The sequence below is a fragment of the Gracilinanus agilis genome, chromosome 1 (genome assembly GCF_016433145.1).
Source record: "Gracilinanus agilis isolate LMUSP501 chromosome 1, AgileGrace, whole genome shotgun sequence".
Lineage (NCBI taxonomy): Eukaryota > Metazoa > Chordata > Mammalia > Didelphimorphia > Didelphidae > Gracilinanus > Gracilinanus agilis.
In genome coordinates, this window is record NC_058130.1 from 211,697,601 (window position 1) to 211,723,683 (window position 26,083).

Consider the following 26,083-nt stretch of genomic DNA (forward strand, 5'->3'; position numbering starts at 1 on the left):
TCCTTCCTTCCTTCCTTCCTTCCTTCCTTCCTTCCTTCCTTCCTTTCTTCCTTCCTTCCTTCCTTCCTTCCTTCCTTCCTTCCTTCCTTCCTTCCTTCCTTCCTCACATATATACTATGTGACCCTTGGTTCATCTAGTCCAATTTAATCTTAGTGCCTCAGGCAAATCTGAAAGATTTTAAATTGCAAAAAATTTGCAGGTATGCTTTGGTTTTTTTTAAAAAGTTCCTTATCAGGAGCTTCCCATAGAATAAAATCACAGATGTGAGGAAGGAAGGAAGGAAGGAAGGAAGGAAGGAAGGAAGGAAAGAAGGAAGGAAGGAAGCAAGGAAGGGAGAGGGAAGGAAATATTTATTAAATGCCTGCTATATGCAGAGCACTGTGCTAAATGCTTTACAAATATAATCTCATTTGATCCTCACAAAAACCTGGGGAGGTAAATACTATTATCATCCCCATTTTAAAGTTGAGGATATTGAAACAAACACATTGAGTGACTTGCCCAGGGTCACATACTAGAAAGTGTTCAAGGACATATTCGAGCTCTGCTCTCCCTCATTTCACACACAGTGCTTTACCTACACTGCCCCATGAGGCAGCTATTACAGGTACTATTGTCTTTATTTTGAACAAAACGGAGATCAGCAGTTCAAGAACAACTACAAACATGCGTTAGGCAGTTGAACTATAATTAACCAGAACTAAGTCTGGCAGGTTTGAGGGGAGAGGGGTAACGAGCTCCATACAGTGGGTACACAGAACGGTCTTCAGTTGAGTCAAGGGGGAGCAGTCCATCCCCTCAAGAGTTTTGACCCTTTCCTTTGTGGGAGTTCGAAGGGGAAAAGGAGGCTCCCAGGAGAGGGCGCCATAGCCCTGGGGTCCCGGAGGTGATACATGGGGTTACTAGTGCCTCATACCTCTGGAGGTCCCTGAGGCACAGTACCTACAGTGAGGAGGTATGCCCCTCCAGGTGCTGGCACTTGGGGTCCCAGCCCTGTTTGTCCTCATGCTAGCCATGACTGATGGAGAAATCTTCATGGGGCAGTTAAGGCATGAGTTATACAACTCTAAATGAAAGGTTCCTATAGGAAGATATAAGATCATAAGTGTATCTAAAAGGATATAGGATACGTCCTTAGTGTTCTTGACCCTAAGAGGTCATCTTTTATCTGGAGATAGCTAAATAGCCCAGTGGGAAAGGTCACTGGACCTGGAATTAGAAAGACCGAAGTTCAACTTCCGTCTCAGATACTTACTAACTGTATGACCTTGGGCAAGTCACTCAACCCTATCTGCCTCAGTTTCCTCAGTTGTGAAATGAGTTGGAGAAAGAAATGGCAAACCACTCCAGTATCTTTGCCAAGAAAACCCAAAAATAAAGTCACAAAGAGTTGGACATGACTGAAAAATGACTACAACAACAAAATTCATTCACTCCAGGTGTCTTCCCTTGACTTGCTTGGCAGATTTCCTCTTTAGCCAGTAGCCAATACTAAGTATTGATTCTAAGGCAGAAGAGAGGTAAGGACTAGGCAATTGGGGTTAAGTGACTTGCCCAGGGTCACCCAGCTAGAAAGTGTCTGAGGCCAAATTTAAACCCGGGTCCTCCCATCTCCAAGCCTGGAGCTCTATCCATTGTGTTACCTTCCTGCCCAATTGGTTATCTTCATAGAGAGATCATCTAGAGAAGGAGTGTGACATTGGAGAGCAATAGAGACAGTGCCTGAGCCTCCAGGCAAGGTAGGAAAGCAGGCTGGGTGAATGTTCCAGGAAGATGGGCCACCGAGTGAATGCTGCTTCACAGATACCATGGAGTTCAAGGCCATTATGTCACCGGGAATGGAAGGCATTCAGAATTGGTGAAGACCCTCAAAGGCCCTCTAGTCCAATCCACACTTGAACAAGCATCTCTCCTACGCCGCACCAGACAAGTGGCCGTCCACATTTGACTTCAAGACTTTAGTTACAGAAACCCAGTGGAATTGCTCCTTGGCCATGGGAGGGGGGGTGAGAGGAGAGGGAAAGAATGTGAATCATGTAACCATGGAAACATTTTCTTAATTAATCAATAAAATAAAAACAAACAAACAAAAAAAAAGACTTTAGTTACAGGAAACTCACTACCTTGTGAAGTAGCCAATTCCACTTTTGAAAGGCTTCCTTGTTAGAAAGTTTGTTCCGGACATCTGACTTGAACTGCCCAATTTGCAGCCAGTACCTAATGTTTCTAGTTCTAAGCTTCAGGTTCCAACAGAATAAGTCTAGTCTTCCTTCTTTGAGATAGAATATGAGAATTTCTATGAGATAAAATGTTTTAAAAAACTTGAAAATAGGAGGTAGCTAGAGGGCTCTGTGGATTGAGAGCCAGGCTTAGAAATGGGAGGTTTGGGGTTCAAATGTGGCCTCAGACACTTCCTAGCAGTGTGGCCTTAGGTAAGTCACTTAACTGCAACTGCTTATCCCTTCTTTACCACTCTTCTGCCTTGGAACCAATACACAGTACTGATGATGAGGGTCTAAAAAATACTTGAGAATAAGCATTATGTATCCTCTTCTTCAGCTAATCAACCCATTCCCTCAACCAGTTTTCATATGGCATAAGCCAGAGTCTTTCACCATTAGACAATCAATCCTTCAACCAATATTTATTTTTTTTAAACCTTTACCTTTCATCTTTGATGAATTGGTTCCAAGGCAGAAGAGCAATAAGGGCTACCCATCGGGGTTTAAGGGACTCATCCACGGTCACACAGCTAGGAAGTGTCTCCCCTTTGTAGGCCTGGCTCTCAATCCACTGAGTCACCTCAATACCCCCCCAATCAATATTTATTAATGGCCTACCATGGGCCAAGCACTGTGCTAAGTCCAAGGAATAGAAAAAGAGGCAAAAGATAATTCCTCCCTTCTAGGAGATCACAATCTAATGGAAAAGACCACAAGCCAACAAAACATATAAAATGAGATATCTAGGATAAAGAAGAAATAGTTAACAGAGGGAAAGCACTCGGATTAAGAGGAGTCAGGAAAGGCCTCCTGTAAAAGATGAGATTTTAGTTGGATCTTTAAAAAAAATGTATTAGTTACCAATGATGTTATTACAAATCTCTACACAAGTTTTCCCAAGTTATATGATGAAACTTATCTATCTCCCTCCCTTCCCTTTCTCTTTCTGGCATTGGCAGGAGATTTGATCTTCATTATACACGTACTCTCTTGTAAAACATATATCCATATTGCTCATTTTTGTAGATGAGGAGTCTTATAAAACCAAAACCCCAAAACAAAAACCCAAATAAAGAGGGGGGAAATAGTGTTCTTTCATCTGCATTCTGACTCCAACAGTTCTTTCTCTAGCTGTGGAGAGCATTCTTTGTCACAAGTCCCTCAGAATTGTCCTGGATCTGGGGGGCAGCTGGGTAGCACAGTGGATTGAGAGTCTGACCTAGAGATGGGAGGTCCTGGGTTTAATTCTGGCCTCAGACACTTCCCAGCTGTGTGACCTTGGGCAAGTCACTTGACCCCCACTGCCCACCCTTACCACTCTTCCACCTAGGAGCCAATACACAGAAGTTAAAGGTTTAAAAAAATGTTTTTAATTAAAAAAAAAAAAAGAATTGTCCTGGATCATTGTATTGTCGATAATAGCTAAGTTGATCATAGTTCATCATTCCACCATCTTCTTGTTACTGTGTACAATGCTCTCCTGGTTCTGCTTCTTTCACTCTGCATCAGTTCATGTAGTTTAGTTGGGTCTAAAGGAAGGATTTCAAGAGCCCCCCTGCCTGGGTTATGAGGGTGTACTTTGAGGATGTAAATGCTATTTGCAATAATGTTTTATGTCTTATTTAGCTAAGTGAATATTTAATACAGTGCGAAAGCAAACAGAGTATAAATTTATTAAGATGAAATAAAGACGTTTCTTTTATATATATTTTAAAAGGATCTTGAAGAAAGTCAGGGAAGACAGTAGGCAGAGCAGAGAGGGCATTCCAGATCCTGGATGGCCAGAGAAAATACCCAGAGTAGTGAAAGAAAAGTGTCTTTTGGTGTAACAACCAGGAGGCCAGTGTCACTGGATGGAAGACTACAAGACAGGGAATAAGTTGAAAGAAGCTTGGAAAAATAGGAAGGGACTATATGATGAAGGACTTAGAACATGAAGGAGAGCATTTTGTATTTGATTCTGGAAATAATAGGAAGTCATTAGAGTTTATCAAATTTGTTAGACAGAACTGACTGTGTGGCCCCATTTGGGGTTTTCTTGGCAGAGATATTGAAGTGGTTTGGCATTTCCTTCTCCAGCTTATTAAAAAAAAAAACCCTCACCTTCCATCTTAGAATCAGTACTGTGTATTGGTTATAAGGCAGAAGAGCAGTAAGGGCTAGGCAATGGGGATTAAGTGACTTGCCCAGGGTTACACAGCTGGGAAGTGTCTGAGGCTAGATTTGAACCCAGGACTTTCCATCTTTAGGCCTGGATCTTCATCCACTGAGCTACCCAGCTGCTCTATGTCTTTTTTAAAGGAACCTAGAAATTAATACAACATTTCAAACATGTCCTTTAATATTTTAATGTCCTTCTTAGAAACTTGGACCTAATACCTACTTATATCTTGTCATTGTTTGTAGTTTGTCTCTAGTGACATGCCTAAAATCAGTTCCAGAATTATCCTGGTTTTTTCTTCTATCATCATCATTCTTTCTTTTTTTTTTAAACCCTTACCTTCTGCCCTAGAATCAATATTAAGTATCTAAGACAGAAGAGTGGTAAGGGCTAGGCATTGGAGGCTAAGTGACTTGCCCAGGGTCACACAGCAAGGAAGTATCTGAGGTCTGATCTGAACCCAGGTCCTCCCTACTCCAGGACTGCTCTATCCACTGTGCTACCTAGCCTCCCCATCATTATTTCTTATTACAAGCATTTTTTCTCTCTCACTCCCACCTCTCTTTCAATTTAAAAGAAAAGAAAAAGAAAATGCTTATAACAAATATTCTTAGTCAAGCAAAGCAAATTCCCACATTGGCCATGTCCAAAAATGTATGTGTGCAAAAATATTTATAGCAACTCGTTTCAGAATAGCAAAAAAAACCCTGGAAATTAAAGGGGTGCCCATCAAATGAGGAATGGCTGAACAAATTATGGTATATGCATGTAATGGACTATTATTGCACAGTAAGTTATCCTGGTTTAATGGGCCTCTTCTCACAGTGAGTCAGATCCCTCTGGGAGCGTTAGCCCCTAACCGAGATAACTACACTGGGGAAATCAGAGTTTGCATCAGTAGGAAGTTGGAAGAAGATAAATTTGGAAGAAGCACAATGCACTTTAGGTGTTAGCTTGGGAGGAGTCTCCTGGAAGCAGTAGGACCCTGGAGGACTGGGAAGACAGATACCAGGAGCCAGAAGAGCTATACAGAGAAGAAGGGTGATGCCCAAAACACAAGTTTCTTGTCTCTACCCAGGGCAGCTAGGTGGCATGATGGATAGAGTACTAAAGCTGGAGTCAGAAAGTCTCCTCTTCCTGAGTTCAAATCTAGACTCAGACATTTACTAGCTCGATGACCTTGGACAAGTCACTTCACTCTGTTTGCCTCAGTTTCCTCATCTGTAAAATGAGCTGGAGAAAAAAATGGCGAACCATTCCAGTATCTCTGTCAAGAAAACCCCAAATTGAGTCATGAAGAGTCAGATAAAACTAAACAACCCAGGATCTAAACTGAACCTATCCATTGGAAAGGGATGGAGATGGAAAGGGAGAGGAAGAGAAGGCAGTCTTCTCTCTCCCTTATATCCTTTCTCATAACCATATTCATCAATCGTTCAAGTGCCTCCTACAGGTTAGGCTGTATGTCAGATGCTGGGAAAACAAAACCCAAAATGAAAGGACGACCTTCACAGAGTTTAGATTCTATTGGAGAAGACATGTATACGTGTAATTATGTCTAGGAGATATGAGAGTGAAAATTATGAGACTGGCTGTAAATTAATAATTTTATTAATTAAAAGTGATAGGGGAATTTATAGCAGCACTCTTTGTGGTAGCAAAAAAATTGGAAAATGAGGGGATGTCCTTCAATTGGGGAATGGCTGAACAAATTGTGGTATCTGTTGGTGATGGAATACTATTGTGCTAAAGTGAATAATAAACTGGAGGAATTCCATGTGACCTGGAATGACCTCCAGGAAGTGATGCAGAGTGAAAGGAGCAGAGCCAGGAGAACATTGTACACAGAGACTGATACACTGTGGTAAAATTGAATGTAAAGGACTTCTCTACTAGCAGCAATGCAATGATCCAGGCCAATTCTGAGGGACTTATGAGAAAGAACACTATCCACATCCAGAGAAAAAACTGTGGGAGTAGAAACACAGAAGAAAAACAACTGCTTGAACACATGGATCAATGGGGACATGACTGGGGATGTAGACTCTAAACGATCACCCTAATGCAAATATTAATAATATGGAAATGGGTCTTGATCAATGACACATGTAAAACCCAGTGGAATTACTTGTTGGCTACAGGACAGGGGGAGGAGGAGAGGGAAAGAACATGAATCATGTAACCATGGAAAAATATTCTAAATCAATTAATTAAATAAAATTTTTCAAAGTAAAAAAAAGTGATAGGGGAAAAAAGATGGAAAAATAGGAGAGATATAATAAAGGTGCTTTCCTTATTGCTTTATCTAGCTTGCTATTCTACAGCCACCATGAGAGCCCCCTAGCCACTCACAAGACCATCCAATCAGCAACGAACATGGAAGAGAAGAGCAAAATCCGCTCTTGCCTCAGTTTATCAAACCATTCTCCTCCCACTAACTCTCATGCGTCATGTTTCAAGAGCCAACTATGGCTTTCTATTTTGCAAGAGGGCAGTCCAGGGGGCAGTGCAGGGAAGATGGCCGTGCCTCCTGTCTAGTGATCTCTTGACTTCACTGCTATATTTTTCCAGCTGCCATTCTGTCCTCATGACTCAATTTATTCAATGATTTCCTTCACGTAGTCCGAGTCAAATCATCGGCAGAAGGAAACTTCATGATCTAAATAGGTTGCTTCTGGGCTAGCCTGGGAACTCAACCATCATAGATCTTAACGTTGTTTCTTTGGCAAAGGCACTCAGAGCTCCAAAAGAGCCATTTAAAATGAGCTTTTGGAAGATGACTTATTTCTAAATTGTATTTCTACCAATTTCTAAATTGTAAAATGTTAATCATACAGCAGAAAAGGCCTCTGTCATGGACAGATGTAAATATCTGGGTCCAGCTGGTGGAGTCAGCATGTAGACACTTAAAAAGTAAAGACTCGACTTTTCTAGGCTAGCCCTCAGGAAAAATCTGTCTTGCTCTTTGGAGACAAAGCCACTGATTCCCTGTTTGGTAGAGCTGTGAATTGGTCTAAATATTCTAGAAAACAATTTGGAATAATAAGAGAAAAGTTACTAAGTTGTTCCACCCTTTGATACAATGATCCCACTACTGGATTCACGCCGACTATAATCAAGGGTATTAAAAGAGGTCAAAGGCAGAAAGAAAGGTCCTATCTATGCCAAAGCAGCCAGAGAAATACCATTTGTTCTAACAGGAAGCTGGAACCAAATTCTGTGCCTTGTGATTGGAAAATGGCGGAACAAATTGTGGTATATGAACATTAGTTGTTGTTGTTCAGTTGGGTCTGACTCATCATACTGCCCGTGAAGTTTTCTTGGCAAAGTTTTTGGAGTGGTTTGCCATTTCTGTCTCCAGTGGAGTAAGGCAAACAGAGGTTAAGTGATGTGTCCAAGGTCACACAGCTAGTTTGTGTCTGAGGCTGGTTTTGAACTTGGGTCTTCTTGGCTCCAGACACAGTTCTCAATCTCCTGAGGCATCTAGCTACCTCCGCATATGGACATAATGGAATTATTATTGTACTGACTAAGGGATAGCAAATATTCAGTTCAACCAATATTTACTAAGCATCTACCATATGCAAATGGTATCATCATCATCATCAACTGGGTCCTTTTGTGCTTATGGATGGGGCTTAAAGGAAAAATTCTAGAGGAGGTAAGATTGACTCATATTCACACTACAAAAGAGTTGACTGATATGAGAGTCATAGGTTGTTATGGTTGGACCATTACACTCGAATTACTAGAATATGATAGAAGCAAAAGCGAAATGTAGACAAAATGCTCTGGGAAAATTTCATAATAAAAAATCAGGGAAGGACTGGAGAAAAGTATGGAAACGGGAACTGGCATACTGAGTCTACGTTGGCTGGAGAATAGATTTGCAAGAAGGGTATACATGAAATAAGGTAATGAAGATAAGCGGGAACCAGATTATGGAAGGCTTGAATTGAGTAGCAAAGGATTTCCCATTTTATCCTATAGGAAATGGGGAGCCATTGAAGGTTATTGAACTGGGGAGTGATAGACTTATGATTTAGGAATATTAACCTGACAATTGAAGGAGGAAGTGAAAAGAGGGGAGACTAGAGACAGGGAGATCAGTTAGGAGGTTAATAGAATTAATAGACAAACTGGCATTTGATTCTTCATAACCCCATTTGGGGTTCTCTTAGCAAAGATACTGGAGTGGTTTGTCATTTCCTTTTCCAGACCACTTTACAGATCAGGAAACTGAGGCAAGCAGGGTGATATGACCTGCCCAGGGTCATATAGATAGTAAGTATGTGAAGCCAGATTTGAACCCTGGAAGAAGAGTCTCCCCAATTCCAAGTCTAGTGCTCTAGCCACTGTGTTGCCTAGCAGCCCACGACAATCAACAACAACGACAGTGTTATAGCCATGTGAGAGGAGAAAAGGATTTAGAAACAATATTGTGAAATATCAACAGAATAATTTAACAGAAATGACTTAACAAACCAAATGGTGTCCCATTCCTTAGCAGAGGACAACTATGTGTGTCAGATTTCTCAATTTTCTGTCTAGAACAAATCCTGTTCCCCCTTTTTTTAAACTCTTAATTTTATGTCTTAGTAACAGCTCTAAGACAGAAAGTGCAAGGGTTAAGCAGTTGGGATTAAATGACTTGCCCAGGGTCACATAGCTAGGAAATACCTGAGGCCCGATTTGAGCCCAGATCCTACTGACTCTAGCCTGGTGCTCTGTCCACTGGGCTATCTAGCTGCTCCTGGTAGGTGTTATTGTGATCCCCATTTTACATTGAGGAAAGTGAGGAATAAAAGGGTTAAATGACTTGCCCAGGGTCATCCAGTTGATGTCTGAGGCTGGATTTCATCTCCAGACCCAGGACTCTGTCCACTGTTCCACTTAGCTGCCCAGAGAAACAGAAGCCTAGAGAGAAAAATGACTTGTCCACATAGAAACACTTAGCAGCAGATTGGAATCAGAGACATTTGGCTGATCTACAGCACTGCTTGAGAAGGAAAATTTGACTAACTGCTTAGGGCAGGAGTTTCCAGCTAACCAGAAATAACGAAGATGGGATCCAGAGAGCCATCTACTCCCCAGAAGAGGACGGAGGGGGAGCAGGTGGCAGCCAGTGCATCATAGGGAGTAGGACCCAAAGTAAGTGACTTCCTCTGGCACCCTAGAACCTGTGTGTGAGGAGGCAGAAATGCTGCCACTGGGAAAGGTCTGAATCTCTTCAGAGAGAGAGAGAGAGAGAGCTCTGGTGCCTCTGACTCAGAGTGGCCTTGAATAACTCCCAGGATTGAAAACAAGAGTATTAAGAGCCAACCAGGAACCTGCGAAAGGCTGTTGCTTGGTTGGATTGTACGGCAGGCTGAGGTCTAGTGAAGGAACTATGGGGAAGATGTCACCAGTGAATAAATGGAAGGATGATTGGAAAATGAATGGACTTTAAAAGCATTACAGGTATCTCTTCCATATCATATGAGTTGGAGGAAGTGGATACCCCATCGCCCAATCTGGAAAATCCTCGTAAAATTTTTTTGGCTCTTCCTTTATACCAGAGAAGAGGTCTGAATTTTTTCTGTTTCCTTTATGGGGTGTTTACGATACCTTATTGTAAAATTTAGGTTAAGTATTTGGTCAGAAGCTCTACGCACATCAACGTTAAGTAAAAGCACTGTATGAAAAAGACATTTTAACAATACAAAATAAATATGAAAACATTTTTAAATAAAACAAATTTTGGGAGAATAATACTGAACATACTACATAGGCAATATTACACATATGTTCTGTGTGTTTATGAGTTACTAGACTTTTCATGATATCTTTTTACATTTCTAGCCTCTGTGTGCCTTCTGCTGGCTTTTATGTCCTTTTCACAAACTTTAACTTTTTACTTAATTAAAAATTAAATTAATTTAAGAAGAGAGAAATAAATACTGAAATACAAAAATATGTTGACATTATACAATATAATATTGTGTAATAAAAGTATTATATGATAATGTAATATACAATAATACAACATAATATAATAATAAAAGATAAACTATATTGATATTATACAATACTATACATATATTTTTATGCATTTCTGAGTTTCCAAATTTTTTTTGTGTCATCGGCTGGTCTTTGCGTGTCGTCTTCGGCTTCCACAAAATTCCACCTCCCTCCCCCCCGGAATTCCCATTTCATTTCTCATGCCAATCCATGATATATTGAAACCTCAATGGGAAAAGTCATGACGTAGAAGGAATAATTGTATTTAAGCAGTTACTATGTGGTAAATACAAAAAACCAAATAGAAAAGTGAAGATGGCCCTTGACCCAAAGGAGCTTTCATGATAATGCAAAGAGGAAGACAACAGTGTTGAAAGTAAATGGTATTAGAGTTTGGGAAATCACAAGGATGGTGAGTGATCTGAAGGTAGAGGCTGTCAGGGAGGAGTGAAGGGTGGGCTAAGGAATATTTGTCATTCAGAAATATCAAGGCTCTTGAATATAGCTCAGATCCCTTGGCAAGGACTTGGACCTTGAAGTTATCAAATATCCAAGTCAATGTCAGAAGTGTCAGGAAGAGTCAGGATTAGTGGTAGAAAAAGTATTATTTGGGGATAGGATGGTGTCTCAGTGGATTGAGAGCTAGATTTAGAGACGAGGGGTCCTGGTTTCAAATCTAGCCTCAGATACTTACTTGCTGTGTGACCTTGGGCAAGTCACTTAATCCCCATTGCCTAGTTCTTGCAGCTTTTCTGCCTTAGAACCAAAACACAGTATTGATTCTAAGATGAAAGGTAAGGCTGGTTTGTTTGTTTTTAAAATATCATTCTAGCTAACTTTCCCTGAGTTTGGAAACTTAACCTAGGAAGCAACTGGATGACTCAAAGGATAGAGCACACTGAGCCCGGATTCAAGAAGACCTAAGTTAAAATCCATCCAAATACTCACTAGCTGTGTGACCTTGGGCAAGTCACTTAACTCTTTGCCTAGGAGGCAGCTGGAAGCTCTGTGAATAGAGTGCTGTGCCTGGAGTCAGGAAGACCTGAGTTCAAATCTAGCCTCAGAAATTCACTTAGCTTCTGTTTGCCTAGAAGGCAGCTAGGTGGCTCATTGGGTGGATAGAGTTCTATGCTTGGGACTGAGTTCAAATCTAGTCTCAGACATTTACTGTGTCTGGGCAAGTCATTTAACCTCTATTTGCCTTTGTCTACCAGAGAAGGAAATGGCAAACCACTCCAGTATCATCTTTTTTCCCCCTTTAAAATGCTTACCTTCTATTTTAGAATTGGTATAAGTATGGGTTCCAAGCCTGAATGGTGCAATTGTGGTTAGGTGACTTACTCAAGATCACAAAAACCTAGGAAGTACCTGAGGTCAGATTTGAACCCAGATTCTTCTGTCTCTACCCTTGGCTCTCTATTCACCGAGCCCCCAGCTGTCCCTCCACTCCAGTACCTTTGCCAAGAAAACTCCACAGTTTTTGGACCACAATATGGTCCATGGGCTCACGAAGAGTCAGATACAACTGAATATCTCAACAACAACTTACCATAGACCCAGAATCAGTCAGTCAACAAGCATTTATCAAGTCCTGGGGATACAAAATGAGTTGGCTCATCCAACTCCCTCATTTTCTAGATATGGAAACGGAGGATCAGGGAGTCACTCAGGCAGCCAGCATCAAAGGTGGGATTTGAACCCAGCTCCTCTGACTCTACAGACACTGTGTCACCTTGCCTATCAGGAGACAGTCACTGTGCTCCTGCCACTCACTGACTATGAGACTGTGCCTTCTGATTCCCCTCTTGGGGTGTCATTTTGCTCATCTGCCAAATGGGAACAAATGGCAAATGCATGCTGCCATGACCTGTGAGAGTAGAAATCACCCCTGTGAAATATCTCAAGCACCAACCAGATAGGAGGGACCAATTCTTCAAATGTCAGTTGCCTTCTCACCTGCCCGACTTGTGCCGGACATGCCCCTGAGTGGAGGCAGGGGGCTGGAGGCTATGACCTCTTCAGGGTCCCTCCCAAGCCTGACTCTCTCAGGTTCAGTAAAACGTTCCATCCATGACAGCCTGTCAGCCACCTACCAAGTGGCAGCTTCTCTCTGCCAATGATCATCTTCAATTCCTTTCTTGTTTGGTGTGCAGCCTCTTCGTTGGAGAGATAATAGAACACAAAACACCAAATTCCCAGTCAATAAAAAGAAACCTCAGAGGCTTTTTATATCTTGCTTCTGTCATAGCGTGTTGGTGTTTTATCTGCTGACCACTTGACAGCCTGTCATAAAACCCTGGTCCCCACCGCAAAATGAATCACATTAAGTCTCTTTCCCAAGATGCCTCCAGGTCTGTCTTCTGGGGAGTTGTGGAGGGCAGGCTGGAGTGAAAGGGGTTCCTTTAAGGATGGCTCCTATGAAAAGAGACCCTGAGAGTGAGTGTCTCCAGGCAGGGGAGGCTCCAGGAGAGACGGCCACGTTGGCAGCAAGACCAAGAAACGGATGGGCACTCGGGAGGAGGCAGAGACAACCACTCTGTCACCAGTTTTCTGCGTGACTGTGGGCAAGTCGCACCCCCTCTCTGGGACTCAGTTGTTTTTTTCATCAAGGAAAAAAAGAGTAGAGAAATTAAATTTCTAAATTTCCTTCAAGGGGACAGTTGGGTGGCTCCAGTGGATGGAGAACCAGGCCCAGAGCCAGGAGGTCCTGGGTTCAAATCTGACCTGAGACACTTCCTAGCTGTGTGACCCTGGACAAGTCACTTTACTCTCACTGCCTAGCTCTTACCACTCTTCAGTCTTGGAACCAATACACGGTATTGATTCTAAGATGGAAAGTAAGGGCTTTTTTAAAAATAATAAATAAATAAATAGATTTCATTCAAGCTCAATATTATACTGTATTATGTGGAATGGGGCAGCTGAATGATGCAGTGACTAGAGCTCTGGTCCTAGAGTCAGGAAGATGTGAGTTCAAATCCTGCCTTGGCCCTAGGCAAGTCACTTAACTCTGTTTGCCTCAGTTTCCTCATCTGTCAAATGAGCTGTAGAAGAAAATGGCAACATTTCCAACAAATAAACATGAGAGACAGAGAGACAGATAGGGAGATAGATACAGCTGTTCCAGTCCAGTATCTTTGCCAAGAAGACCCCAAATGGATCACAAAAAGTTGGGCATGACTGAAATGACTGGACAACAACAGCACTATATGGAAATGATAGGATTTTAGTGGGAGTTCCTACCAAATAATATATAAATGTTTGTTTCTAATGTTCAAGGCCTTCCACAGACTAGATTCAGCCTCCTGTCCAGCCTCATCGTAATAATGATAATATTAGCTGGGATTTATGAGGCAGATTAAGGTTCTCAGACTGCTTTGCATGGTTTCTCATTTGATTTCATATTATTTAAATACTTCCTTATTTGATATACTCTAAATGTCAGCCAACATGGCATAATAGAGAGGGGAGGCAAAAGAGGGTATAGCGGCAATGCTTTTCAGACTTCGGACTCTCCATCATGTTTCCTTAACCCAGGAACCATTATCAGTGGGAGAGCTCATTCTCCTGCAAGATTCAGCCTCGGTGCTCACATCTCATTAGTATGCTCTCTCCTTCTGATTGGACCTTCTGACTTAGAGGGCAGAGAGCCAAGAGCTCCAAAACTTCTACTTAAGGAGGGGGCCCAGCATATTCCTTTCTCTGTCACTACCTCCCTACTGGAGATCTTTGAACCCCACCTCCCCTCCATTTTCAGCTTCCTTTTGAGTATTTCTTCCCCTATTAGATTGGAAACTCTTGAGGGAAAGGACTGCTTTTCTTTTTATTTATATCCATAGTGTTTAGGACAGTACCTGGCACATAGTAGGTGCTTCATAATAAGTAATACTTTTATGTAGCACCTACTATGAGCAAGGCATTGTGCTAAGCTCTTTATAATTATTGTCATTTAATTTGCTTAATACATGTTTGTTTTCTTATCAAATTGATTATTCACTCATCTATCTATCTAATCTGTCTCTATCTAATCTATCAACCATCTTTCTGTCCCTCTATCTGTCTGTCTATCTATCTGTCTCTCTGTCTTTTGCCTGTCCAACATCTATTCGTCCATCCGTCTACCTATCCATCCCTCCCTCCATCCATTCATCTATCTATCTGGCTGTCTATCCATCTGCCTCTGTCTTTTGTCTGTCCAATATCTATTCATCTATCTATCTATGTTTCTCTGTCTATCTGTCTATCTGCTTGCCTGTTTGTCTGTCTATTATGTTTGTTGGCTCATTTGTTCATTTATTTGGTCCTGGAGTCAGGAAGACAAAAGCGATCCTGAGTAAACCACAACTTCTCAGTGTCCTAAGGCAACTCTCTAAAGCTATAAAAATTTCAGAGCAATTGCTGAGACCAGCTTGGTAAGATGGAGTTTCTCTTTTTTTAATTTAATATTTAATTTTCTCAATTATATGTAATAACAATCTTTTACATATATTTTCCAAAATTATAATATCCAAATTATCTCCTTCCTTCCCTTCCTTCTCCCTTCCCTGAGACAGTAAGCAATTTGATATGGGTTATACATTTGTGATCACGCAAAACATATTTCCATATTGATCATGTTGTAAGAGAATACTCATATAAAACCAAAACCTCCAAATAAAAACCCAGATAAACTACAGTGAAAACCCATATGCTTTGATCTACATCTAACTCCAACAGTGCTATCCCTATAAGTTCTTCAGAATTGTCCTGGATCCTTATTTTGCTGAGAGGAGTGAAGTTTTTCACAATTGATCATCATACAGTATTGCTGTTCCTGTGCTCAATATTCTCCTGATTCTGCTCATTTCATTTTGTATCAGTGCACAAATGTCTTCCTAGCTTTTTCTGACATCCTCCCATCCATTATTTCTTATAGCACAATAGTATTCCATCACCATACCACAACTTGTTCAGCCATTCCCCAAATGATGGACATCCCCTCGGTTTCTAATTCTTTGCCACTACAAAAAGAGTTGTTATAAATAAATATAAATACCACCTAGTAGTGGTATTATGCGATCAAAGAATTTACACAGTTTTATAGCCCTTTGGGTACAATTCCAAATTGCCCTCCACAATAGTTGGATCAATTCTCCACATTGAGATTCCTCTCTAAGAATTTCTTACCACAAAGAAATCACAGGTCAGAATGAACCTTTCAACTAAAGTGGGAGACTCTCTCTCTTCTCTTCTCCCATGCCTTTTCAAAGTCCGGTTCCCATCACAGACTGAATCACATTAAATCCTTTTCCCAAGATGCCTCCAGGTTTGTCTTCTGGGTAATTGTGGAGGGAAGACTATCCCGAGAGAGGTTCCTTTAAGGATGGCTTCTATGGAAAGAAACACTGGGAATATCCCCTGCCTGGTATGCCTGAATCCCTGTCTTTGTGGAAGTCTCTCTCTTTCGTCAAGTCCTACCTAGGGGTTATGACATTTTTTATAGCCCCTCAGGGAAAAGTGGCCTCTTTTGTTATCATTCACTTGTGTTCAACTCTTCTCAACTCCATTTAGGGTTTTCTTGAGGAAGATACTGGAGTGGTTTGTCACTTCCTTTTCTGGCTCATTTTACGAATGAGGTTCCCCAATCCCTTCCCTTCACCTCTGATGTATGATGTTGCTTCTGAATGGGACAGAATGGAATGGAATGTTATTTAGTGACTTTAGGAAAGTGTGATGGTGACCAGTATAGCAGGTATGGGAGAGAAGGAGCTGAGGTCCATTAGATGCAAAATTTGAATAAATTTTGTGTGAGGGTGAATTTGAATTCCCAAAGATCAGACTTCCTGACTTCAGGCCAAGCACACTATCTTTTAGCTACACTAAGTGCCTCTACATCCCTCCATATTTGGGAGCACTCCTTTCCCTAGTATTAGAGGTATTTGTGTTTTGGGCCATCCTTTTCTCCCTCTTCTCCACAAACCTCTATCTTTGTATCCCTACTGACTGTTTTTTTCCTTGCCTCGCATGCAGGCATTTAATGTTCACTGAATTGAATTATAATATTGCATTGGCAGGGCTCTAAGATTATCTAGTCTGATCAGGAAACTGAGTCTCAAAGAAATTAACTAACTTATCCAAGGTTATACAGATAGTAAATAGCAGATTTAGTCCCAAATTCTTTTCATCCCATCATGTAGTCCTACCCAAACTGAAGGATCAGAGATTAAGAGCTAGAAGAGAGATCTCAGAGATTATCTAGCCTAAGTCTCTCATATCCCAGAGAGGATCCTGAGGCTGAGACTTTAAGTAACCTGCCTGTAGTCACACAGGTGAGTAACAGGTGAAATTTGAACCCAAGTCCTCTGACTCCAGAATCAGTGGAGTTCCTCCCTGCCTCCAAATGTATGGTGCTGTCTCTGAATGGCATAGAAGGGAATGGAATGTTCTTTAGTCACTTTAGGAAAGTGTAATGATGAACATCACAGCAGGAACGGGAGAGAAGGAGCTGAGATCCATTAGATGTGAAATTTGAATGAAGACCTACCATGTGCCGCTGCCTGTAGTAGCAGTGGAGAGAAGAGATAATAGGAAAAGATAATCTCAGTCTCAAGAAATTTCTAGTCTCATTAGGGAAACCAAGTCCAAGGATGAACCATTGACCAATCAGAAGATTGTAGAAGACAGATTAATTATCCATGTATTTGGTAATTTCAAGAAGGATGTGGCTGGGTCAAGAGGGATCACCTCTGAAAGCAGATTGTTAAATGTTTGGTACAGGGGCAGCTAGGTGTTTCAGTTGATATCTGCATGACCCTGGGCAAGTCACTTGACTCCATTGCCTAGCCCTTATTGCTCTTCTGCTTTGGAATTGACACTTAATACAGATTATAAGACTTAGAAGGTAAGGGTCAAAAAGAAAAGTTCAGTATCTGCATTTACACTTGGAAATTGGCAACTCTACACATCAGTGCTTGATTTATTATTTTGCGATTGTCTAGATTTAAGGAAGTGATGGAAGGGCAGCTAGGGAATACAGTAGATAGAGTGTCAGGCCTAGAGTCATGATGATGTGTGTGCAAATCTGACCTCAGAAATGTCTTAGCTGTGTGAACCTGTGCAAGTCACTTAAACTCAATGAAAGAAAGAAAGAAAGAAAGAAAGAAAGAAAGAAAGAAAGAAAGAAAGAAAGAAAGAAAGAAAGAAAGAAAGAAGGAAAGAAGGAAAGAAGGAAAGAAGGAANGAGGGAGGGAGGGAGGAAGGAAGGAAGGAAGGAAGGAAGGAAGAAAATAATTTAAAATACAGATTAAATTTTTAAATGTATGGTGAAACCTTTTTTTTCCTTTAGGAGACATTTACCAGCCCACCTCTGGATCAGTCATAGTTTTAGAGATACACGGGGCCAGAGACCCTCAAGTCCCACCCAATCTCCATTTTGTAGAAAAGAATACTAAGACCCAGAGGTTGAGTGACTTGGGTCACACTGCTACAGTAGGCGTCTGAGGTGGGATTTGAGCCCAGTTCTCCTGACCCTCAAATCCAGTACTGAATAGTGGGCCAGTGTCCACCATACCATGCTGCTTCTCAAAGGGGAGAGAGGCTCTTCTTGGTCCAGATCCAATCTCAGCAGAGAGCCTAATGTGGGACTCAGCCTTCCACTCTCTGCCTCAACTTGGAAAGTTTTTCTAGGGACATGTTTGCAGCTGGATTATTCAGCCACCAAGACCCAAAGTGAGCTTTTCTTTGGCCTATCAATCTCTTTAGACAACAGCTGGATAAATATTTCTTTTCTCCTTTCTTCTTCCTTCCCTCTCCTAGACTTCTCCCTCCCTCCCTCCACCCAATCCCTTAGCCCATTACCCAAGAGACTTCATTTAACCAAAACAATCTACCAGCCTCAAAGCGATCTAGAAAGAATGGGATATGCTTAATTAAGGGGACCTTTCTCTTCCCCCTCTTCCTGAATAGCTGAAACTGCTTCTTGTCTGACGAGCCTCCCCCATATGGACCAATCAAAGACTGTAGAGCCAGTAATTAATAAAAATGGGTAATGATAGACCATCTGTCCTCCGTGTTTGTTCAGTTGTGAGGCCTCAATTGCAACCCTCATTAAGCATGCAGGCTCTGCTTCCCCACAGATGTTGGAGGTGTCGGTGCCCGCATACATGGTGAAGACAAGGTTGAATACCAGTCCATCAGAAGGCACTGAAATTGTCCGAGGCTGGGCAACAGAGGACCTCAAGGGGGCTGTATCCTGAGGCCCTGATAACAATGAGGAGGCATTTTCCAACCAGGTCACCTTCATCCTCTCCCCTAGAAGGTCAGAAATGGAGGCAAAGGAACTGAGATGCCTGGAAGGAGACCAAGATGTCCCAAAGGGAAAGGGTCATCAGCCCAGGTTCATCATCATCAGCATTACCATCGCCATCATCAAACATTTACCGAAGGCACGCTCTGCTAAGTTTGCATATGGGGTGGCAAAGAAGCATGAGCCAGGCAGTGTGGGAAGGGGAAAGGGAAGGAAGCCTGGTATTAGAAGACTTGACATTGGGTCCTTAGGAGCCATATAATCCTGGCCCAAGCCATTTTGCCACTATGGGACCCAGTCTTCTCATCTGTAGAATGGGGAGGGGAGTGGTTATACTCCATTAACTAGCTCTGTGCCAGGTACAATGCTAAGCACTTTGACAAATATTATCCCCTTTGGTCCTCACAACAACATTACGAAGGAGGTGCCATTATTGCTCTTGTTTCATATTTGAGGAAACTGAGGCAGATAGAGGTGAAGTCATGCAGCTAAATAAGTGTCTGAGTCCAGATCTGAATTCAGGTTTTCTTTACTCCAGGCCCAGCACTCTATCCCCTGGTACACCTAGCTGACTCTGAAGAAGCAGGGCTTTGTGAATCTTGAAGAATGATAGAAAAATGAACTATTAGTGTTGGGTTTTCATCTTTGCCCTCCAGGGATGTATAGCTTTAGCGAAGATGACAGGACGCCTACATGAAAGATAATAAGAAGTACCGATAGCACGTCATCGGTGCCAAATGGAAGAGCCTGCAGGAATTCAGAAAAGAGAGAATGAGTGCCGTGTATGACTCTTCTTAGGTCTGCCTCCTCCATTTGAAATTTTCTTGACAGAGATACTGGAATGGTTTATCATTTTCTTCTCCATCTCATTTTACATATGAAGAAACTGAGGCACAAAGGTCAAAGTGATTTGCTTAGGTCACACAGCCAGTAAGTATCTGTGACACTATTTGGAGTTTTCTTGGCAAAGATGCTAGAGTGGTTTGCCATTTCCTTCTCCAGATCATCTGACAGATGAGGAAATGGAGGCAAACAGGATTAAGTGACTTACCCAGGATCACACAGCTAGTAAGTGTCTGAGGCTGGATTTGAACTCAAGATTACTCTTCCTGATATTGGGGAGGGAAGGTGCATAGTAGGTCTGGAGATTTGAGAATAGACTCTTTTGGTTGGACAGAGGTTCGTGCTGGGGAATATTGGGTAAAAAAGTTGGGAGGGGAGTAAGAGGCTAGATAGCCAGGCTAAGGAGTTTGAACCTGATACTATGCCAAATTCATGGAAGGGTTAGAATTTAGTATTAATGACCAGATTGTTCAAATGACCAGCCAATGGCCAGATGTTCAAATACTGGGAGAATTTCCCGAGGCAAGAGATGTCCCATTCTATTTTTCATTGGATTGTTAGTTTGCTCCTGACAAAGTTTGAACACTTTTGTTCAGAAAAGTTTGAAACCTTTTGTTAAAAAAGCAAAACAAAACACTTTTGCTGAGGATAGCAATAAAACTGGCGTGGGAGACAGGTATATCCTTGGCACTGAAGAAACGGTACCAACCTAGGGGTGCATTTATCTGGCTAACTTCTGATAGGCATATTCATAAGGGTGTGGGATTTTCTTACCCAGGATTAGTGCAGTTATAAAAGAACAGCATCCTAGGTTGCAGGGGCATTGAGCCACTCAAGGCTAGAATTCAAACCAAGCCAAAGACAAGGGATATTGAGCTATTCAGGGCTAGTGTGATGGTGTAGACTAGAGGATAGAGCACTGAGTTTGGAATCAGGAAGACCTTAGTTTATATCCAATCTCAGATACTTCCTAATTGTATGACCCTGGGCAAGTCACTTAACCCCAATTGCCTAGCCCTTGTCCCTCCTCTGTCTTAGAACTGATGCTAAGACAGAAGGTAAGGGTTTTTAAAAATAGCACCTACTTACCAGAACTATCAGGAGGGGCATTTGAGACAAAAATTGTAAAGATCCTAGCACAGTGTCTCGTACATAATACATGCTACATGAATATTTGTATTTTCAACATTCTTTTTAAAATTATAGATATTTTATTTTACCAATCATGAGTGATAACAAATTTCTGCATAAATTTTCCAATGTTATATGATCCAAACTGTCTCCTTCCCTCCCTTTCCTTATTGTTCATTATTGTAAGAAAGTGATCAAATAAAACCAAGACCCCCCAATAAAGTGAAAAATTGTATACTTTCATCTGCATTCTGACCCCATCAGTTCTTTCTCTGGCGGTGGAGAGCATTCTTTGTCATAAGTCCTTCCGAATTGTCCTGAGACAAGCGAAGTCTTTCACAATTTATTTTTGACATTGTTATTAAATCTGACCTTGGACACTTACTAGCTATAATAGGCAAGGCAGTTAACTCATTTGCCTTGATTTCCTCAACTGTAAAATAGGCATAATAAAAGCACCAGCCTCCCAGCGTTGTTGTGAGAATTAAAACAAATAATAATCGTAAAGTTCTTAGCACAATGCCTGGCACAAAATACGCTCTATATGAATGCTATCTAGTAGTAGTAATACGAAGGGCAGCTGGGTGGCTCAGGGAATAGAGTGCCAGCCTGAAGATGGAGCATCCTGGGTTCAAATCTTTCCTAGCTGCATGACTCTGGGCAAGTCACTTAACCCCAATAGCCTAACTCTTACTGCTCTTCTGCCTTGGAACTCATACTCAGTATCGATTCTAAGACAGAAGATAAGGGTTTAAAAAAAGTCATTGAAAAAAAAAAAGTCATCGTGTGCAGGCCAGGTCAATGAATAGGGGCAGTGAGCCATTCTGGGCTAGAATGCATGCCCAGCAGAGCCAAGCAGCTCCTTGCCAGACCTCGTGTGTACTGTGGAATATCCCAGAATCAGGACAAAAAGCTGGGACTCAGGTGACTGTGACAAAAGTACATATGTCCTTGCTGTATCCTTTGTTTGGATATCAATAAATTATGGTTAGGTAAGTTCCCTGAGCATATGAGCCATGTCTTTCTTCCTTGAATTCATAAGTAAACCATCACGATCTGCTTTAGTGTAATGCAGGAGGAAGAGATCCGAGCACAGAATTTAAAGACTTGGATTGGTGTGCCAACTTTACCACTTACTGTATGACCTTGGACAAGTCACTTCAGTTCCTGATTTTCCTTTTCCTTATAGGTGCGCTATCAACCTTACAAGGTTATTGTGAGAAACGTGCTTTGTAGACCTAAAAACCTTAGAAAAACAGGAACTTAAATTGCTATCTAAATGTTATTCATCTTCCCAGTTTTTTGCTTGGCATTTGAAGTAGTGGGTGGTATGAAGTAATTTCACAGAAGCCCTACCTGGAATTCCATCAGAGGCATGGAGGAAACTAGAGGGGAAAGGTCATCCTAGGAGGCTGGATCTTTGTTAAGAGACTCGTGGCATGCCAAAGGCTCATGGCTAAGCAACCAGTCCATCAATGAATATTTACTAAGTGACTACCGGGTGTCAGGTGCTGGGCATAAGCATACAAAGATCCCTGTCTTCAAGGAGCTTACACTCTACTATGGGGAGTCACAGGTAAATAAATATAGGATATAATAGGCATTAGAACATCTAGATTAAAATAAATGAATAGACCAGAGTGAGAAAGAGAGAGAAGAGAGGAGAGGAGAGAGAAACAGAGACAGAGACAGAGAGAAAGGGAGACAGAGAGACAGAAACAAAGAAAGAGACACAGAGAGACACAGAGAAAGACTGAGGGAAAGAAAGGGAGACAGAGAGACAGAATGAGACAGAGAGGAAGAGAGACAGAGACACAGAGTCAGAGAGAGACAGAGACGCAGAGACAGACATAGAGACAGAGAAAAACTGAGGGAAAGAAAGGGAGACAGAGACAGACACAGAGACACAGAGACAGACAGAGACATAGACACAGAGAGAGACACACAGAGACAGAAGAAGACTGAGGGAGAGAGAGGGAGAGAGAGAGATAGAGGTGACTCCGAAAAGTCAGAAAAGGTGACCCATGGGGGAGCTAGCATTTTCTGAGCTGAGTTTTGAAGGAAATTCAGGATTCTAAGAGGCAGAGAAGAGAAGAGAGAGCATTCCAGATGTGGGGGGCCAGACTGCAAAGGTGCAGAATAGAAGATGGAACGTGGTGGACCAGAGCCCCAGGCAGGCTGGCTTGGCTGGCACTCACGGTGGATCCCAGGAGGAGGATCAATGCCTTTTCCTACTAGAAAGACAGGCCAGGCCCTAACTGTGAGGGATTTTAATTGCAAAACAAAGAAGTTTCGATTTTAACCTAAAGGCAGGGAAGAACAAACTGAAGTTTCTTAAGCAGAAAGGCTAAGGACAAAACCATTACTCTTTGTGCATCTCTCGCTGGTACCTGAGACTCACTGGGGGAAGAGAAAAAGGCGCTGGTCCTTTCGGTGTCAATAGAGCACTGTCTAGGGAAGCTGGAGGCTTGGGTTCCAGGCTCGCCACTTCCTTGCCTAAGAGCTTGGGGATGTTCCTTCCTCTCTCCAGGACTCAATTTCCCTCCTCTAAAAATGAGGGGGTTGGACATCCTGATCTCTAAGGTTCATTCCAAACCTAATTTCTACCATTCTAGGAACCCTCTCTAAGGAACAATGCCTCGTCCTTCCAATCTACTTTCCCAATTAGCTCTATTGTCTATTCATCCAGGGTTTCAGAAGAGAAAACAATGGGCTCAGCACTTGGGTTTCCCAGTGTGAATGACCGACTCCGATATCATTTCTTCTCCAGGCATTCGAGTAATGGGAGATGCAGGATATTGGGTATCCCTTCCATCCACGAGGACATGGGGATCAGGCACGGAAGGTCAGGTTGGTCCCTGTCTCTCCAGGGTTAGGCAATGCTCTTGCATGTCTGGGGGGTGAATGCCACCAGGGCACAACAGGGTCTGGCTTGGCACTAGATACTGGGGAGTTTAGAATGGATCAAAGTGTTTCCACCTAAGCAGGAAAAGGGGTTAGAACTGAACAACATAGACATCCCAGAGAGCTCAGGTTGGTGGTAGGAAAGGGGGCCATTTATCCTGTGGCTCTAGTTGGTAGGGCCAGTGCTTGGCCTGCTACCTTCTATCTAGAAATGGAAAAAAGACAGAGACACAGAGAAACAGAGAGACAGTGAGAGGGAGACAGAGACAGAGGCAAAGAAACAGAAACAGAGACAGAGATAGAGAAAAAGAGAGGCAGAGAGAGGGAGACAGAGAGAGAGACAGAGAAACATAGAGGAGACAGAGAGAGACAGAGACAGAGACAGGGAGACAGAGACAGAGGCAGAGAGAGACAGAGAGACAGTGAGAGGGAGACAGAGACAGAAAGAGACAGAGAAACAGAGAGGCAGAGAGAGGGAGACAGAGACAGAGAGAGACAGAGAGGCAGGGAGAGGGAGACAGAGACAGAGGCAGAGAAACAGAGACAGAGAAAAAGAGAGGCAGAGAGAGGGAGACAGAGAGAGACAGAGAAAGGGAGACAGAGATAAAGAGAGACAGAGAAACATAGAGGAGGACAGAGAGAGACAGAGACAGAGAAACAGAGAGACAGAGACAGAGACAGAGGCAGAGAGAGAGACAGAGAGACAGTGAGAGGGAGACAGAGACAGAGAGGCAGAGAGAGGAAGACAGAGACAGAGACAAAGAGAAAGACAGAGAGGCAGAGAGAGGGAGACAGAGACAGAAAGACAGAGAAACAGAGAGACAGAGAGGAGACAGAGACAGAGAGAGGGAGACAGAGACCCAAAGGAATAGGAGGAAGTCCCAGAGTCCCAAAAGAAGTAGGAAGAACAATTCAATTACAATGAAAGTAATATAAGTTCCCTGCTACACATAAAGCACAATGCTAGGCACTGGGAATAAAAAGATACAAATAAAATAACACTTGCCCTTGAGTTTACATTCTTGGAAGGGAGGATACAATATGTACATCGAGAAGCAAATATAAGGTCATTCAAGGAGATGGGGAGCATAGAAGGAAATAAAGAATAAATTTCAAGTAGGACAGGGAACTTGATTCAAGCCTTGAAAGAAACTGGTAGCAGGGAGGAGGTAGGGAGGGGGGGGTGGGACAGGATGAGGGAGAGAGGGGACTCAGAAAAATCAGAAAAGGTGACTCATGAAAAAGGGAGTCTGAGAAGTGGTGCTGAGGATGGAGCAGGTTCCAGACTGGGGGGAATAGTTGGTACAAAGACAGACAGGAGATGGAATGTTGAGTTTCGATAATAGCCAAAGGGTTTCATTTGATGGGAATGTAGAGGGTATGAAGGGAAGAAACATGACAAATCTGGAGAGGAAGGAGAGAGAGTTTTAAAGGCTCAATGAAAGAGTCTGAATTTTATCTAGGAGGAATAGGGAGCCACTGAAGGTTTTTTTGAGCAGGGGAGTGTTGTGGTTAGTCCCACGTAGTAGGAATGTCAATTTGTCAGTTGTGTGGAGGACGGATTAGAGAGAGATGGAAGCCAAGGGAGATTATATCATGTAACTGGCTACATGATCCTGATATATGTATGGCCCATGCTGGTTTCAAAGAAGGGGGAAGATTTGAAGCTGTAGAACAATTTGTGGGGAAGGGGTGTCTGAAGAGAGGAATGGAGATTATGATGCTTTAATAGAACCATTGTATCCAGAATAAAGGAAGAGGATAGTTCATTGGTCAGAGTATATCTGGAGCAAGGTGTGTGGCTCTGTGCATTATGTCCTGAAAGGAGGATTGAGGATGGGGAGAGAGGAAGAAATTCATTGCTCCTGGTTCTGCCCTCTAGGACCTAATCCCTCCTTGGTCATCAAGGTGGTGAAATGTAGAGCACAGGAGCTTGGAGTCAGAAAGACCTTAGTTCAAGTATAGCCTCTGACACTTACTAGTCATATGATTCTGGGCAAGATATTTAACCTCTGCTTGCCTCAGTTTCCTTAACTGTGAAAATGGGATAATAATCATACCTATCCCCGGGGTTATTATAAGGATCAAATGAGATCATAATTGTGAAGTGCTTAGTACAATGCCCTGTACATAGTAAGTGCTATATAAATTTTAGCTATCATTATTATTATTCCTCCACATGACAGCCCCTTTCAAGTTACATTATACAATTAAATTTTAATATTTTTCCAATGACATATAAAAACAATTTCAACCTTTGTTTTTTACAATTCTGAGTTTCAAATTCTCTTGTACCTTCTGTTCCTTTCCCCCTCATTGAGAAGCCAAGCAATTTGATGGAGGTTATACATGTGTAATCATGTAAAACATGTTTCCATATTAACGTGATAGTCCTTCTATACTTGAAGATAGCTATCATGTTGCCACCACCCCACAACAAGTCTTCCTTCCTCCATGTTGCTTCAATCTTTGAACTCCCTCAGTTCCTTCCGTCAATCTTCCTTCAACATGAACTCCAAGCCCTTTGTCATCCAGCC